The sequence below is a fragment of the Epinephelus moara genome, chromosome 12, assembly GCF_006386435.1.
Source record: "Epinephelus moara isolate mb chromosome 12, YSFRI_EMoa_1.0, whole genome shotgun sequence".
Classification (NCBI taxonomy): Eukaryota; Metazoa; Chordata; class Actinopteri; order Perciformes; family Serranidae; genus Epinephelus; species Epinephelus moara.
In genome coordinates this window covers 41,956,616-41,975,536 of record NC_065517.1, presented here as the reverse complement: position 1 = coordinate 41,975,536, position 18,921 = coordinate 41,956,616, and the positions used below count along the sequence as shown (strand labels likewise).

The following is an 18,921-nucleotide window of genomic DNA, read 5'->3' as shown; positions in this document are numbered from 1 at the left end:
AACATGTCTGAATCCAGCTAAAGTTAAACACAGACGTTCATTTCTCCTTTCCGTTATGTTGTCAGATAATTATACTAACAATCCGAGCCTATCTGTGTGAAAAAAATGCACTTTTAGTGGACGTGTTTTGACGTTGTTTGACGCTGTCTGAGTGCGCTATTATTTAATATAGCGCACACTCACAGGCTGCAGGCAGGTCAGCCCTAGCTTCATACTGGAGACATGTCACATATTGAACATCCTATCACTCATTTAGACAAAAGGAGATCTGAAAATAGGGCCCAGGTTGAAAACAACCTCTCCTTTGAGTCCTAAACTTAATCTGCACAGACGAACAGATGTTTTCAGTCATTCTGGTCGATTACATTATGTTCAGGTGGCCTGTCACTGATATTAGGCAGCCATATGTATCGACTTTTTCTGGCATCAGAAAAATCCCAGCCTAATTACAACCTGAATGTTGACTTGAACACGATTAACAAATTAGAAACCATAAAAGCAATTACATAAACATGCCATTAGCTCTCTCTCCCCGAGCTGAAGGTGGGTGAAAATCATGCTGCGAGTTATATGAGTTAAATGACATCACAATATAACACTGTAACAAGTGCGACATTGCATACAGGAAAGTGTGTAAGTGGAAGTTAAGTCCAATCAGCGCACACACAAACACACTCACACAAGGTCCTGAAAGAGGTCTAATCAGGCAAAGTGAGAACACCTGTGCTGGGGCTTTTGTGATATAACATGAGAAAATGTCTTGTTAAAACAAACTTTAACCACGCAGCTATCGCATTTCCCAGCGCTGAGTTGGCTCACAGTGTTCAACATCTTGTTTTCTGCTGCGGCACTATTAGGATTGAGTCACGGAATTGACTGAAACTAAATCTGATACCTGTAAGTTTGGGTCTGGCCGAGTTTGGCTCCTGAGTAATCAGACCTCTGTGTGAGCCTGATACATCCGGACTGAAACCTCTGTCCCTCCTGTAGCTCTTTAAAGAAGCAGACAGCCATCTGATTCGTTTTTTTTTTTTGGTTTGAAAAAGTGTTTGAAGTCAATTTTCTTTGATTGCTGCTCAGTAAAGTGAAAAAAGTGTAATTTGTATCAGAGGAACAAGAATGAGCAAAAGATAAACAGATAGCGAGCGTGTGTCTCTGCATTGCTTTACTCCTACAGACTCGCGGTCACCGGTGAGTCATCTGTCTGGAGAATATGTCACTTTGTGTTTTCCCGTTGACCTTTCGGCAGCACATTTACTGATGCACGCACTCGAGTGTCAAATCCTGTACCCTCTTCACCATCTTGTTTGTTTTTTTCTTCCTCATTATTTTGATGATACATAGTGTTTTTGTTTTTTTTAAAGTCTCGCATCCTTCACACTGAATCAGTGTCATTGCCTCCTGCGATATATTCAGCTCTACTCGATTGAATTAAGGTTCGAATTGAATCATCAGATGCTCATGCCAGACGTGTGTGTGTGTGTGTGTGTGTGTGTGTGTGTGTGTGTGTGTGTGTGTGTGTGTGTGTGCTGGAGTGATCCCCCTGTTGATTCTAGCAAAATGACTCATTCTGCCTCCTCAGTCTCGGGGTTTTAGTCACCCACACTCATCTTGAGGTACGAGATGTCCCCAACTCGAGGATGTGATTTTTCAAGATTAATCTTAAATTACAGGATTTCTGACCTTAAACTGTGACACACGTGACTCATGCCAATCTGTAAAAACAATATTGTTTTGGGGGTGGACATTATGAGTTACCCCAATGAAATTGCTAGGATTTCTAAAGGGTGCAGTGTCTAAAGATTTTTTTATGGGCTATAATAATTATAATAATCCATTTGATTTATACAGCCCTTTTCTGGATACTCAAAGAAGCTTTACAAAGAACAACAACAACAAAACAAAGGGAAAAAAAACAATACAAAGATGAAATAATCCAGAAGAAGGGAAACAATGCAGAGAGGGAGAAGAAGAACACAGAAATAAATAACATAATCAGGATTTTACTCTAAAAAGGGGAAACTGCTGCTTAGTGGAATCATGTGCGTTGTTTGGTGTAAACTAATAAAATGTTTAAATTGCAGTCAGTTAAAATGAAACTCCAAAGTTACCAGCATCCAAAGAGCCAACAGGCTGGTCAACGGCAATAAATAGTTAGCACCATTAAGTGGGATGAGCACCAGCTAGCTAGCCACCAGTTTAGCACTGCTTGAAAGTAAAATTGTGCATTCAAAAGTGGGATTTGTGGCAGAATTATGTATGTGTTGTTTGGTGTAATGTTACTTTACAAGCTAAGTAAATGGCTAGGTACAAAGAGACAGCCTGTGGGCCTTCAAAATGAAGCCAATGCAGAAGTGCCAAAAACTGCAGTTCCTCTAATGGCCACTTGAGGCTGGCTCCAAAAGCGAGTCAGTCCTCATAGACCCACATGTTAAAATGCCCAACCTTACAACAGAAATAAACATGTTTACAGCCTGGTACAAACAACAGTTTTGGTGTCTATAGCTAATGTCTACATTCATGATAACTGTACGGACGGTGAATTTTTATACCTCATCCGTTAAACTGTTATTAAGGCTTAAATGTACGCATATTTAAGGGCCTGGTCACTTTGAGTGACAGGTGATGCCGGCTGGTAAGATAACATAACCATGGTGTAACCTCAGATTCGCAGATTATAGGTAGAGCCCTAGCCATCACTGTTGGTACTGCTAACGCTAATGCTATTTCATTGTGTTTTCAGTTCATGTTAGATAATGGCAACGTTATGGTTGCCTAAAAAAGTCTTGTCAATGTTTGGTTGTGTAAAAAGACCCTCTAAGAAGTCAGATGTTCAGTCTTCTGGTATGTACATTTTGTTTTAATGGCTTGAAGCCTGTTTTTGGCTAGCGAAAAATTAGCATTAACATTAGCACAGTTAACTGTAGCTGTAAATGCACCATGTTTACCAAGCTAGCAGCTAACATTAAGGTTAATCTCCACCCACTCATCAAAATATGGTCATTTCTGGCACCAAAAGGATGATGACAGTAAAAATGCCAAACTGGAGGCTTTATAACGCAAGTCCAGGAACCAGTGGGTGACGTCACGGAATAAGGTCCACTGTTTTATTCAGTCTATGGTTGGTACACAGTGCAAGCAGCTGTGGCCACCAGCTAACGGCACAGCTGTGCTTCTAGGGCAAAAAGTATGAAGCAGGTTTGACAGTCGCCTGGGAGGGATCTGTATTTTATCTGTTATTTTGTCCTTTGCCAGTCACATGCCTGCCAACAGCTCTGCAGTGGCGGTGCCTAAACTGGCGTCTTGGGACCTTTATGGAGTCCATGTTTGGATTCTGGAGGCCAACTCTCGACAGTGATTTAATTTTCAGCAATATTTGATTTTCCATAAACAGTTCTTATTTAATTTGTCCTTTAGAACATTCTCAGTGGAGACAAGAGTCACATATTAAATCAGATAAACCTGAATATTTTCCTCAGATGGGGGTCTGCTGTATTATTATCAGGTGGTGGTTTGTGGGTCTGCACATCTCTGTGGGAGTCTTTGGAGTGAAGGAACTGCTGACCTCCCAGAGGGGTGCATAAATAGGATTATCCAGTTACTGGATATGTGTGAAGGAGGATTAGCTGATATGTCGCCTGACTTCTTAATGAAACTCAAATTAAACTCAGATGCATTTCTGCGTAAAGTGTTTGGCAATGAAACATGTCTAACAAAGAGTCAGTTGGCTCAGTGACTCACCCCTGTTCTTCAAACGGCGCTCAAGGTGACAGTTACTCCTAATTCTCCGACATGTAAATCACACTGAAGATAATAAAACCAGAGACAGAGCATCTGTGGTTAAAGCCTCCCTCCACTTAAAAAATGTGTTTTGCTTATTGTTAGTCCACTTCAGTGTTTGACCTTAACTCTACAGAATGAAGTATGTGCAGAGGGTGACAATAGAGGTGTTATCAGACTGGAGTAACTTTAGATAGATAGATCTAAGAACCACACTTTTTGTTGTGTCCATACTGCAAGAACTAGGAACAATCGTAGTACTTAGAACCTTGTTTTGAGGGACTTTATAGTTCCTATTTTAGAGCAGGTTCTCTCCCAGCACAAGAGGAACCATGAATGACTCAAATGGTGACTGGTTGAACACAGCCAATGCAGCACCGGCAACTGGCATTTTTCAAAACCTGTTTGCCTTGTAAACAACAGACGACACAAAACACATCACCTCTAAATAAAAAAAGGAAGAAAACATGGAAAAATGATCCGACAGTGACGTCCAGGCTTCACTGAGTATATATACCACATAGGTGAAAGAAGCGATTTTGACTTGTTGAAGCGAAGGTGAGGATGCTTTATTAACCGCTGCCTGGTCTACAGTACATCACCTCAGCGCTCCTACTGGCAGTGCGAATGCAAACAGAAAAAAAAAACCTTATATCCTTGGGTGAGCTCTCCAGTGGGCAGTTCCATTGAGCAAGTCCCCAGAACTGTTTGATCTGAACCTGTCTGAAGCCCAGTTCAGACCAGATTCGCAACGAGACAAGTTGAAACGTGCAACTACCTGCAATGTGCCGTTCTGTAACAGGAAGTGACCGCCATGAGACGGCGTATCATCTCTAGTCAACGACTCTCTGTACTTCTGATCTGTAACGTCGACAGGAAGTGACCGCCATGAGACGGCGTATCATCTCTAGTCCACAACTCTCTGTGCTTCTGATCTGTAACGTCGACAGGAAGTGACCGCCATGAGACGGCGTATCATCTCTAGTCAACAACTCTCTGTACTTCTGATCTGTAACGTTGACAGGAAGTGACATCACAACTAGAAGCCAGTCATTCTCCAGTATGAGATGTACCCAAGTGTGATGTGGAAACTTAAATCCTCGAGTGCACATACACAGAGAATAGACTTTACAATAAAGAGACGTCTTGATTTTTTGTCATGACAGTAAAAGTCAATGCAGTTTTAAGTATTTTTAAGCTTTTTGGCATCAGAAAACACAAAGTATTCTTCTTACCAGAATATTTTATACTGCATGTCTTAAATCCTGTTGAGTGTACATTGAAAATTACCATTGATCCTTTAATTATGACCTTTGACCCTGCTTTTAATGCATGAATATTGATATGGTGTCTTGTTAGGCTACGAAGTAGTTAATTATAATGAGGAGACAGTGGGCTGGCACAGAGGAGTGATCATCTCAACCATGACACCATGAACAGATCATGATGTTCCCTCCCCAGTAAATCACCAACAAATAAAACACTCACACACACGCACAGGAGAGCACACAGTACGCTGCTCTATCTCAAAACACCATCAGTCACATTAAAACGCTGCTGATAGATGAGCTGATGCCTCATGATAAACTTCCTTGCTCATCAAATATTAAACGACACGTCATTAAATATGGATGTAAATAAAGAGACAGACTGAGGAGCTGTCAGCATGGATTGTTTAAGAGTTGGAGACACAGCTCAGGTCTTACCTTTGCACAGAGCCGAGTGTGTGTCTGTCACTGTGCCATTAGGCATGCGGGGGGATTAGGCTGTAACCTGGAGCAAAGTAAAGAGCCATCTTCCACTTTGAAGGCTACTTCCACTGAATGCCATGCCGGAGAAAATTCAGATGACAGGAAGCAGTTCAGCTCCCATGCAGGGTTTACATAACAGCAGTTCAATGGGTTAGTGGGCTTTCTTCAAAGTGTCCTGACTTTATTCAGCGCCGAACACGTTTTCCGCCAAATGGAGAGACTGCGCGCTCCGGACAATGACGGCGGCGAAACACGCTCCAAATTACGACTCAAGGAAAATCCTTAAAAACATTCCGCCTATTTAAAGTCATAAACACTCTGCTTGTAAATTCCCCCAGCGGAAAAAAATATTCCTTGTTCCACTGGAGGGAAACAGACAACAAAAGCCGCTGATGTGAAGTCCCTCCTGCGTAAAACTCGCTCCTGATATTCGCGTCCAAAAACTTGATTTTGCGTCAAAGAGAAGACAAAAGATGCAACTCTTTGTTGGGAAATCTCAGCAGCAAGTTGTTGCGTTTTAAGAAAAACGTTGTAAACCGGCGAGTACAGCGTGTTTTTATTCCTCTGAGCCGGAGAGAGACGCGGCGGCTCCATCCAATTCTTCCAAAGCGCTTGTACGCTTGTGGGAATGTGAGAGGCTTTCACTGAGGCGTGCGTGCGTGTGCACGTAGTGTGTGTGTTTGTGTGTGTGTGTTTGTGTGTGTGTGTGTGTGTGTGTGTGTGTGTGTGTGTGTGTGTGTGTGTGTGTGTGTGTGTGAGAAAGAGAGAGAGATTGCTTTATATGCGGTCTGGGAAGATGTGTGTGTGTGTGTGTGTTGTTGGAGTGCGTGTGCGTGTTTATGGAGGGAAACAGGGCACCGTGCCATGCCTTTCTTGTGTGTGCAGGGCGCAGACGATAAGGGGATGACTGGTTTTGAGGAAAGACAGAGGGAGAAGCCTTGGTGATGCTCAGCCAGGACGAAACAGTCCAGCTTGGGATGCATCTGTGTGGGAGCAGGAGGACAACACAATATTCCTGCAGCAACAAATGCAACATGGGAAAGTGTGTTAAGTGTCTCACAGCTGACACTGGCGAGAGTTTCTCCTTGTGTGTTTGTGTGAGATATACATGAAATGCCCAGAGGTTTGGAGTTATCAACACACACACACACACACACACACACACACACACACAGCACCAAATTTTGTGTTCAACTTCCCAGCTTCTCTGTCTCCACCAACACAGAGGAAGGGGGGCAACGCAAAAACGTTGCAGATGTTGGCATGCGTGTCATTTCCTGTGTTTACATGCTGGAGTTGAGTCAATGAAAATACACAAGCTGGGTTGAGGTGCAGAGAATGTAAGACAGACGTTGAGGCCCATGTTTTGAGCAATAAGCTAAAAGTGTTTGTGAGACAGAGAGACAAAGGAATCGCGTTATTTCTTCAGATGGTTGGGATTCAGTTGGCGAGAAATAAAACAGCCCGAGGGCAGAGCAGGACAGCTGAACATGTGGGCACTCATTAGGACCTTGTGTTGGTCCTCAGCTGCCATACTCGACCTTAAAGGGACAGTTCACCCCAAAATCAAATATACAAATGTTTCCTCTTACCTGCAGTGCTTTTCATCAATCTAAATAATTTGATCATTCGTCCAGTGGTGCCCCCAGAAGATTTTCAGGGTGGCCAGATGGGGGGGGGGGGCTGCATGGTGGTGTAGTGGTTCGCCTCACAGCAAGAGGGTCCTGGTTCAATCCCAGGAGGGAGCCCTTCTGTGCAGAGTTTGCATGTTCTCCCTGTGTCAGCGTGGGTTTCCTCGGGTACTCCGGCTTCCTCCCACAGTCCAAAGACATGCAGGTTAACTGGTGACTCTAAATTGTCTGCAGGTGTGAGTGTGAGTGTGAATGGGTGGCCAGATCGGGCCACTGAAAAGCTTGGGGTGAAACACCAAAACCAAAAGCCATAATTCCATTATGCTGGCAAAGTACATAGGCGATATGAAAACTATGTCAATATGTAAAGCTAAGGGATCATATGATGCTTACACTTTATTTTTTTACTATACAGTCACTATGACTGATTATCTGATGTGCCAGTTGTTAGCCTAAATTTATAGCGTTATTTAGCCCCCTTCCTGACAAGCTATGTCAATTGGCATAGCATGCTGCATATTAACCTCTTACTGTACCATTACTGAAAAATTAGCCTAAAATGCCTTTCCAAGGCTTACCCAATGTAAATTCAATTAGGAGAGACTCGTTTTTCATAGTAAAAAGGATATTTATTAACATGTGCACGTAAGATTTTAGACCCTGTAGAGATGGTATGATTTAAGGAGGGTGATGAATCCATAGCCGAATAGGGAACCCCTTCCCTGGGGTCTAGACGCTGGTGGTGGTAGAGGTGGTGAGATGAGATGAAGATGGAGAATTGCTGATGATCTGGATGAGTAGAGCAATGAGCCTTTGTTGAGCCTGTACTGGACTCTGAAGGTGAACGGGGTGGAGGAGGGTGCACCAGTTCTGCCTAAAATGGCAGCTGACAGCAGCAGAAGAGAGAGCAGATTTTAAATTTTGCAGTGGCATCCTGATTGGCTGATAGAGAATCGTGGCAAAGTTTGATTGGATAACTAGAGGAGATAAGAGTCTTCTGACTGAAGTTACGCTGAGCCTGTTTAAAATCTGTTGTTCAACCCTTTGGAGTACATGCAGTCTGCTCATTTAAAATGATGCAACAGCGGTCAGTCAGTTTCGTAGCTCAAGGGTTTGATTTTTGGTCTGACGGAGGCGGTGATTGTACTCGCTGTTGTGATCGTACCTTGAAATGGTTTGCATCAATCAAATCACAAGACTCTTTGCTTCTCAGAGTAACTGCTTAACTTAAACATAGCAGCTGGGACCTTGGATGGGCCATAGGAATTCTCAGAGGTTAACATGGTTACCAGTGGATGCCTTCGGTTGTCTACTTTCACAAGATACCACTACGTTCACGTTAGCTTAAAAAATGAGCATGCTGCAGCCTGTTAAAGACAGCTATGTTGGCGACCAATTATTTTCACCAGGGGGCAGTGGGAGGGGCACTGCCACTGCTCTGGTCCATGAAAACATTCACACTTCTTTCTGCACACTCTGCAGCTCACACCAGTCTCACAACAATCGAGACTGATCAATAGCACTGCAGCTAAGAGGAGACAAAATGTGTCTTTTTGGTTTTTGGGTGAACTGTCCCTTTTAACCTGACCCCAACTCTGACTCTAATTACATGAACAACAGCCTCTCTGCACCACACACACACACACACACACACACACACACACACACGCACACATGCACACACACCACAACCCCGCTCAGGATCCTCAAGAATGACCACTTGATGTTTTCCTTTGGCTCTTGTGGAGACTTGTGGAGCCTGTACAATCACATAAACCTTCTCTTAAACTCATACGACTCATGAGCTCGTTGAGATTCATGTTGAGGTCGTGTGCCTGCTGCAGTGGTCAGTCAGTTGCAGTATTTACATTCCATCATAGATGGAAATGAAAACACGCTGCAGAGGGGCAGAGAGAGACCGAACAGGAGGGAGACAGAGACGTGGAGAGAGTGTGGGAGAACAAGGAGAGGAGAAACAAAGCCTTACATTGTTGACTGTTGCATTTATTGTTTACAAGCCCACTTGGGACTTTGGGATTTAGAAAATGTGTTGACTTTTTTGAGTTATTGTAAGCAGCTGTGGACCAGAGTCTGGAGCTGAATAATTAAAGGGAAAATCTAATTGAGAGGACGAAGGATTTTTGGAAAGACGGGGGTTGTGCAGAGAGGAGGAGAGGAGATGGGGGGAGGTGGAGGACCGGAGGAGGCAAGGGGAGGAAGTAGAGCACAGGAGGTGAAATGATGAGAGAAAAGGCGTGGAGGAGAGGAGACTGCAGAGTAAACCAAGTGGTCCTTTTGAAATGAGAATCTCTGAATGACTCAAAGTAGGCCGACTGGTGAAAATCAACAGGAGACATGTAGGGGTTATTTCAGGCTCAGTGATTGGGTGATTGGCTGGGAGGGGGAGGGACATGAGGACATGGTTAGGGGCAGCAGCAAGTAATTATATTCATTATAGATCGATCGTTTGTTCCAGAAAATATTAGAAAATAGTAAAAAAAAATGGCCTCCAACAAAATAAAAAATGATGCTTATTCTTTCTTTCTTCGATCTTTCTTTCTCCCAACTGTCATTTAAATCTCCTCCCAACTTTCCTGTTAGTTACAGGTCCATGTCATTGGTCCGACAGCCCATTAGTCCGACGGTCCGCGGTGCTGAACGGCTCCCGGCGAGCGTATTTCTGCCTTGATGGTGCGCTGCGACCGGCTCTGGGTCAGCTGGGAAAGGCTTGAGGCGGAGCAGGCTCACGGCTTATGTGTTTGTCACTTTACTTTTTCATTTTAACCCACACCATGATCTTTTCCTGACCCTAACCAAGTGGTTTTTGTGCCTAAACCTAACCAGACCTTAACCACAGGGCATCATGATGATTTCGGAACGGACTTCGGAACAATGGGTTTAATATGGTCGAACCAATGGGCTGTCGGACCAATGGGCGGTTCCCCTTAGTTACTGCTGTTGTTACCTACTTTTGCAACCCTGTGTCTGGAAAAATTGTTGGTATTGAACATTTCTACTTTTCTAGATGGCTAGCATGTGGTTAGGTTTAGGCACAAATTTACGTTTGGGAAAAGATCATTTTTTTGCCTTAAAATACCTGATTTGGAGGGCACAGTCCTGCTGCAGGAAAAGCAGCGATGACTGGGGAAAAATCCTCCGCTTTCTGGGTTACAACAGGGTTTAATGTTATTGGGTTTTCTTCATGTGCCCAGTCGAACAGGTGGGTCAGAAATCTACTTGCTAGAAGTCAATTTTGACTTGCCCCATACACAGTTTGTATTCAGGGCGCCCACTAGCTCAGCCAGTACAGCAGGCGCCCCGTGTACAAAGGCTGTGTTCTTGTCACAGCAGCCACTCTGGCCCTTTGCTGTATGTCATCCCCTCTCTTCCTATTTCACGCTACACTTTCTTATCTAACAAAAGCAAAAACGCCAAAAAATTATCTTAATTTTGTTTTTCTATTTATCAAATAACAACAAAGACTTATGTTTAATCTGTATTTTGCCCACATCCTGTAACATCACCCAACTAAACTCCTGTTTCCAGGACAACTGAAACGCTCGCTTGAGCTTCAGCTCGTTAACTTAAGTGAACTCTCAACAGAGATGAGGAAGAAGCAAGATGGCTCACTCCCTAGCTACTTCCACCATCAGCTCTGGAAAAACAATGTTTGTAATTCTGTTTTACCACTTGGCCGATCGGACTCTTCTGGTTTCTTATATTCACAGTTGTTGTCAAGCTGGTAAAAGCAGATCAAGATGCCCAGCCATCCTGCACTGTTGACTGACTGCAGGGAGAAGCCAGTTTTGTCCATGATGGATGTGCGATCAGCCCCATAAAGCATTGTACTTGCCCCGGGCAATAGTGGCAATCGGGCAGTCCTTATTGTTGAGCCCTGCACAATTTCAGCAGGAAAGAACCACTTTTCATGCCTAAAATTCCGCTGGAAAAACAGTGACACGTCGCTACAAAGCACCCGCGTTTGGTGCTTAAAAAGCTGCTGAGAACACAGCAATGACTCGCTAAATCACAAACCTCCAGAGGACAAAGTCAGCTTATATATTACGTCACTTTAGAAACGTTAATATGGTCTGTATAAAGCCTGAAAATGAAACACATTTGTGGTTTGCAGAAACATACCATGCCAACCTTTTCCTCTGGAGCTGGGGCTGACTTTTGCATATCGTGAATAGATTTTTATTTATCAAACTGTGTTGTCTTGACGTCCAAATCTGTAACACACACACACACACACACACGCTGAGTGATAATTACAGCCTCTGTGCTCCTACGTCATACATGCTGACATGACATGTAGGTCAATGAGCCTCAGTATTCTCATGAGCATCTCTCCTCCTCTCTGTGGGATCAAATGATTTCCAAACACTTTAAAAACAGATTAGAAGAAACAGCGTGTTCATTTCTCCGCTGCCGTGGATACGACAGATTGTTTAAACTCACTGGTGGTGTGAACACGTGCTCTTACTCATATCATGTTTCACTCTGATATCTAAATGTACTGACACTCTTTCTTTTGTTATAAACAAACAGGGTCCCAGAATTATAGTTTGTTTCATTGTCATGGTGCTCCTTGAAAAACACGGGCCTGTTTGTCATTTGAGGTTTAGTGTGGGCTCAATAATTCATAAGTGCCTGGAAATCCATGTACAATGCTTTTAAGCTTCAAACGCTCCACTGTTCTCGTTTTTTTCACCGCCGCTGAGCTTCAGCTGTGTTGAGCTGAAACAAGGGTTTAGTGTCACCTTGGTGATAATGTGTTTATCACCATTACATTTTGTTCACTGACCTGATGTAGAGGCTTCATGAACGCCAACAAAGACATGTTTTGACTGACAGTGCTGATACTGTATTTTCACTCCCACAAATATACAGTACCAGGGCAAACATTTACTGTTAAAGGAATAGTTCGGGAAAAATGCTGATTCACTCATGCCATTTCTCACCAGTGTGACGTTAAAACTTGGTGCCGATTACAGAATATCTGCATGCCAATTTTTTTGCAAGACAACTAGGCTCAGTGGGCGTGGTGAAAATTAAATGTGTATAAAAAAAGTTAAAGAGCCACAATGAGTTTCTTCCTAAATAGTGTCCGTGTCCACTCCACCCACAGTGTCTTAAGCCCTATTCGGACAGGATCAGTTTAACGTGGAGACGTGGGGTAAAATAATTATTACCAGGGATTTTAGTCCCGTCCGAACGCGCCATGTCTGTAATCATTACGGATAATGTCAGAAACAATTACGGCGACTTTTACCTTCTGTAAAACGGTCCGGAGAAAATACCTCATGTAATATTAATCCTGTGCGAACACGATCCTCTGTAAAAATGTGTGTAAATATTTCGTCACGTCCGGTTTACAACTAGTTTTCTGCATGTTTTCGATGATGTAGGCGCTTAAAGAAGCATTCGGTGTTGACGGCAGTCGTGATATAGCCTGAAAATCCAGACCCAAATCTAGACAGATTTAGGGTCTGGCTATGAGTAATGCAAATGGCCCAACTCGAGGAGTGGCACCAAGAGCTCACAAAATCAGTTTTTTATCATTTTTTGTGTGAATTTTCAGGACGACAGTCAAAACTTGGTGTGAAACTGCTTTTAGATGGGAGGATGGATAGGACTCTCACACCTGTAGGCTACATAGGAAGCTGGAGCCAGGAGGTTTGCCCATTGTTCCCACAGCCCAAATTCAGAAGCCCTGTTAGTCCGAAAAATGTCTCATTGGATCATAAGCCTGTTTCTCCTACAGCCCGTTAACCCAGAAACTAACACCCATTGCTCCAAACACTCCCTGCAGTTAGAAAACCCAGTTGCCAGTTGGCCGCAAGCCGGAGTTGAACTTGCAACCGCTGCAGCGAGGCATCGTCTCTGTACATGGGGTGCCGGCACTATCCACTACGCTACCGACGCCCCAAATTTCTTACCTTTGTTAACAGTACCATGGTGAATGTGAGCTTAAGTTTAGGCACAAAAACCACTTGGTTATGGTTCGGAAAAGATCATGTTTTGGCTTAAAATACCCACATTTGGTGGCACAACAGCCACTAGCAAAGCAGGGACGGGTCAGTGACACCCTCAAATGTTGTGGAGGCCCCGTTTATACGACAACGATTTCAACTGAAAACAGTAAACTTTAGTTGCGTTTTGGCCGATCGTTTACACGACAGCGGCGTTTTGGGTGCCTGAAAACACAACGTTTTGAAAACGGGTTCCAGAGTGCAACGTTTTGGAAACGGCAGCGTCTCCGTCGTCATGGAAACTTGCAATATGCAGTCCCCTGAAAACGGAGACTTTTCGCACATGCGCATTACGGTTCCAGTCACTAGGCATGCCGACCGTCACAACAACAATGCCGAGCTCTGTTTGTGCTGCTCACCCTGTTGATTTGAAGTGAAGTGTAGATCTGTTACTGTAGCAACTCCACCTCGTCGTCCATCCAGACAAAGTTATCTGTGCATGCTTTCTCCGTTGTGTCTTCTTTGTTTTGGTTTGTAATCACCGCGTTGTAGTGTGTCTTCTTTGTTTTGGTTTGTAATCACCGCGTTGTAGAGGAAGGCGCTTCAGCGCAGGAGCATGGCGTCATGCCATGGTGTTGCTTTGCAAATTTACACTGCCACCCATTGGCCTGGCATGCATACTACAGCGTTTCCAGTAGATTTTGCGGCTCTTTGTGAACGGGGATCGTTTCAATAACGTTGTCATATAAACACAGAAGTTTTTTAAAACGCAAAGGACAGACTTTTCCGTTTTTAGAGAAACTGTTGTCGTCTAAACAGGGACTGAAACTAAATGCAGGGAGTATCTATATTCGGAGAAACGAGACTTCCGACAAATGGGTATTTGTTTTGGAGATAATGGACTGTCGAAGAAACAGGCTCTTGATTCAGTGGAACATTGATGGTTAGCTTAGCTTAGCATAAAGTGGTTAAAGTATCAAAATCTGCCCACCAGCACCTCTAAAGCTTTATGCCTTACAGGGGTTTATGGTGCTGACTGTTCCTTCGCTGCCGTGTGCCGTAACTTCTGGAGTAAAATGGTGGATTGTCATTTTGTATTCACTGCATCATACAGATCAAACAAACAAGATATAACGTGTAAATCAGTGAGCTCTGGAGGTGCTGGAAGGAAGATTTTGTCACCACTGAACAGAGCCAGGAACACTGTCTCCCCCTGCTTCCAGTCTTTAAGCTGAGCTACGCTAATCAGCTGCTAGCAGTAGCTCCATATGTAGCATGTGATCCATCTTCTCATTTAACTCTCAGCAACAGAGCGGATGTAGAACTGTGATTGAATCTGAAGAACCTTATTTGTGATTGTGGTCATTAATGCAGTCACACAGATGGATAAATGACACCGTGATGCTAAAAAGACAAAAAACATTGTAGGATAATTAAAGAACAAATTATTAATACATGCAGTTTATAAAGTTCCTCTGTATGAGTCAGAAGAAACATGCAGAGATATAAAAAGAGAAAAGTATGAGTAGTTTCCTGTGAGCTGTACACACTCACACATACTCACACACACTCACACTGGGGAAGAATAGTTATGACGCCTACCTTGCTCTACACCCCCCTCCCCACCCCTCCTACTCTCCTGCTCTCCATCACTATGGTTACGATGATGCAGGTTACCGTGGCAGCCAAGTCAGCCCTACTCTCGTACAAAGGCGCACGTGCATGTGCTTCACCACACACACAGACACACGCAGGCTGTGACGCCGAAGAGTTGAATATAGCTTCTTCAGCTATTTTTAGAGAGACGGTGAAACGTTTGTGCATTCACCTCTGCCTCCGTCACTTTCTCCATCACTTCCTCTTTGACCCTCTTTTTTTTAAATCTGTCCTCAGGAGCAGACGATGGATGGAAAGTTCTCTCTTTCTGATCTGTTGTCATTCAACATCTGTAAATAAAACGTGGAGCAAAATGATATATGATGTCATATGTATGAATGAAGCATCAGAAAGCTTCTTATCTGTTGCTCCCTGCGTGCACGTGGCTCTTATCATCTCTTGTTCTTGGTGCTGGCTCTTCATTGGTGGATGAAGTTCTCTCTGTGCATGTGAGGCTATACTGCCACCTAAAGGTCAAACTGAAAACTGCCAGACAAGATTGTAATCACATCTCTTTTTGTGTTTTGTTGCAGATTTCTCAGAAGCTGGACTTCCAGGATGAATCACAGATCAAAAGAGGGTAAAAGCAAAAGCAAGAGTCACTCAGTCACACCGTGTAGAGGTTGTGTTTAGTTGTCGTCTGTACAGGGGTTGCAACTTGTAATTATTTTCATTAACAACTATTTGGCAAGTATTCTTTTATTTTTTCAAATAGCAATTAATTATTTGGCCTACAGCATGTTTGAAATAGTGAAAACTGGCGACCACAGTTCCCCAGAGCTCAAGGTGACATATTGAAATTGTTTTTGAATCAAATTTTTGTCCGACAAATAGTCTAAAACCAAAAGAAATGCACTTCTTCATCATATAAGACGAAAGAAAGCAGGAAATCATCATTTGGGAAGCTAAAAAATATATATATATATATTAATAATCTTTTCAATAATTTCAGCTCTGCTTCATACCTACATAATATGTTTATGCCTTATACCTTTATTTTTGCATGTCTGTTTGAAGGAGAAGCAATAAAGGAAGGAAGGAAGGAAACAAGTACACAGTAAGAACAGAGTGAAGGAAACACAAGAAGGGATGATAGAAAGATGGGAAGCAACAAAGTAAGGAAAGAGAAAAGAATAAATGAGTAGAAGGAAGTAATGGAGGGATGAGGAAGGCAGAGGTGGAGCCAAGCGTTACAAACATTCAGGGCTCAGCCGACCCTGTGGGGGCACCGGTGGTTTTGTTTTTACATCTGTGGCTGCTGCCAAACACTCTTGTTTCAGACCATAGAATCCCTAAAAATCTCATTTTGGAAAAACATGATAGTTGCCAAGGCAAAAAAATCATCCTGTTGAGCCCACATCTAGTTTTATATCTTATTTTTCTCTTCATCACTTTGAAAGCATAACACAACAGATGTTGAGGATGACTCATTTTCTCTTCCACCTAAAAAGACAAAAATTATTTGATCTTGTTATTTTTAAGTTACATAACAAAGGAAGGGTCAGAATTTACATAAAAGGGACCTTTTATGCTTTTCTGTATTTTGTGTCTTTTATATAGTGTAAAGATGCGGACACACCAAACCGACATCAAAGAACTAGCAGCGACAAAAGCCAACTGTTGCGTCGTCTACGTCGCCTCACATCGCCCTGTGTCAGTTGCATTTGAACACACTACACGGACTACATCCGACGGCCAAGTAGCACGTACGTTCTGCGCCTGCGTGAGAGAGAGCGGAGTGAGAGAGTGGTACATCCTGTCAGCCGAGGGGTTTCCTATCTGTGCAGCCGAGCACCGCAGCACCTCCACGGACTATTACATCCAGACGGTCCCGGTGTTTCCTCCGCAGGCTCCACTTCACTCAGCTGCCCGATAAACCCGCTGCTTCTTCCCACTTTAACCTGAATAACAAACCAGGGCTCGGTGCTCCGGTTGGATCCAAACGGAGAGCCGGGGCTAGCTCAGAGACTAGCGGAGGCTAACTGGCTGTGCTTCCCTCCGGTCATGCTGCGGCTAACGCTCCGCTAGCCGCTCCCAGCTAGCTCCGGTTTGTTATTCAGGTTAAAGTGTGAAGAAGCAGCGGGTCTGTGGGGCAGCTGAGTGAAGTGGAGCCTGAGGAGGAAGCACCGGTTAGCCCCGGTTTCACTACAGGCAGATTCACTCGCTACAGGGGTGAGGAAATAAAACCTGAACAGCCAATCAGAGTGATCTCTCTCATCGACAAGCTCCGCCGCCGATTCAACATGCTCAATCGGCTGAAAAGCCGGCGACGCCGAAGTGCAGACGGTGCGGGACACACCGCAAAAACTAGGGCGACAGACGCTCACTTACAGCCCGACTTTGGTCGACGGCCGACTGTCAGCTTGGTGTGTCAGGGCCTTTACAGTGAGTGTTGGATGTCCATATTAAATGTGGCCATAGTTTTAAATAGTGAGGTAAAAGTATGTGAAAGAAATCCCTGCGAGCAAAACCCTCAGCTTTCCTACTGTTCTGGATAAACTGTTTCCAACTGTTTTTTCTACTTTGGCTACAAACTGATGTCACAGTGTGCCGGAGTTCTTTATATGGTCATGTGCTCCGTGCGAGCATGGACATTACTTACACTGCTACATGTAGCTACATGCTAATGCCAGGGAAATATATAATCTTGGTTGCCAGTGTTAATTTGTCCTCGATTTTGGATCATCCTTCTGCTGGAAAATGTGCACTGGTGTTTAGAAGCTTTTATTCATGATTTCTCATGATATAAAGTGTCACTGTACTTTAACACAGTCAGACCCAGCTGCAGCGACAGCGCAGAGATGCCGAAATGCTGAGGAAAGGTTGACCAATCAGAGCAGATGGACTTTTTCATGATGGGGCCTTAAAGAGATAAAGAGCTGCTAAAAAGAGAATCTTTCAGACAGAGAGTGAATACAGGTGTTCCAGCACAGACAGTGTGAGGAAATGTAAGTGTTTTTGACCATTAAACATTATCATGTTTTGTAGAAACCTGAAAATGAGCATAATAGGTGCAATTTAATCCCGAAACATGTTTTTGTCAAACTGTGCTGGAGTAGAGTTCACAGAGTAAATGTTCATCTCACAGATCTGCTCCATTTGAATCCATAGTTAATAGTCTTGGCTGCTCACATCAAGGATCCCTAACAGTGCAAAGTAAATGTGGCTTCAGTGCTCTGAATTGAACATTAGGCCAACAAAGACACATTCACTCATTCAAATTAGATTTCTTGAGGGAACAGAATAGCATTATAAACAACATGTGCTACAGGAAACACTGTAAAACCTAGGGTTAAAGATGGTCACCGACAGCCCGACATTGACTGACAGCCCTATAGTTGGCCCTTGTCAGCTGTTTTTGGGCTGATTCGGCATGTTGAATCTGTGGTGGAGCCAGGAGAACTCGTTGGCTAGAGATAGCACTCTGATTGGCCGTTCAGCTAAGCGCACAGGAAGAGAAATGGAAGTGAGGAAAGTAAACAAACCACTGAAGTCAAGAGGCTGTGAGGTCAAAAGAAACTTGTTATATTCGGTAAGTTTTTTTGTTTTTGTTTTTTAGCCATTGATCCATTTAGCAGAAATGCTCTCTTAGCGAACAGTAAATATCATCATCATCATCATCATCATCATCAGGCTGCTAACTGGCAAACTAGTATTTTGAATCTGTTGTGTTGGTCTTCAAGTTTCCCTTTTTGAATGATGAACGCAGACTACTGCCGCCTGCTGGTGTAGAAAGTTATTTCCTCTCACGCAGGTGCACGAGGTACATGCTAGTTGGCCGTTGGCTGTGGTCTTTGTGTTGTGTTTAAGTGCAATTTTTTGGTGGCAACACAGGCAATGTGCCGTGACACGACCATCTGCCTTTGTCTGCCTTTGTTCTTCGATGTCGGACTGGTGTGTCTGAATGGTTAGCATCGTCACCTCACAGCAAAAGGGTTCCTGGTTTGAACCCCGGGGTTCAAACCAGGTGCTCTGACATGTTCTCCCCGTGTCAGCGTGGGTTTCCTCCAGGTGCTCTGACATGTTCTCCCAGTGTCAGAGTGGGTTTCCTCCAGGTGCTCTAACATGTTCTCCCCGTGTCAGCATGGGTTTCCTCCAGGTGCTCTGACATGTTCTCCCCGTGTCAGC

At 43.7% G+C, this 18,921-nt stretch overlaps 2 protein-coding genes across 3 annotated transcripts in view; both read right to left on the bottom strand.

Moving 5' to 3' along the window:
* tmem200a (transmembrane protein 200A) overlaps positions 1–6,134 on the bottom strand; it is a 27,851-nt gene extending 21,717 nt beyond the window's left edge. The window contains exon 1 of the mRNA XM_050057474.1: positions 5,487–6,134. The gene's annotated coding sequence lies outside the window, so the exon portion shown is untranslated. The remainder of the gene's footprint in view (positions 1–5,486) is intronic.
* The window catches only part of LOC126398287 (zinc finger protein DPF3), a 423,217-nt gene that overhangs the window by 143,369 nt on the left and 260,927 nt on the right, over positions 1–18,921 (bottom strand). The window lies entirely within an intron of this gene.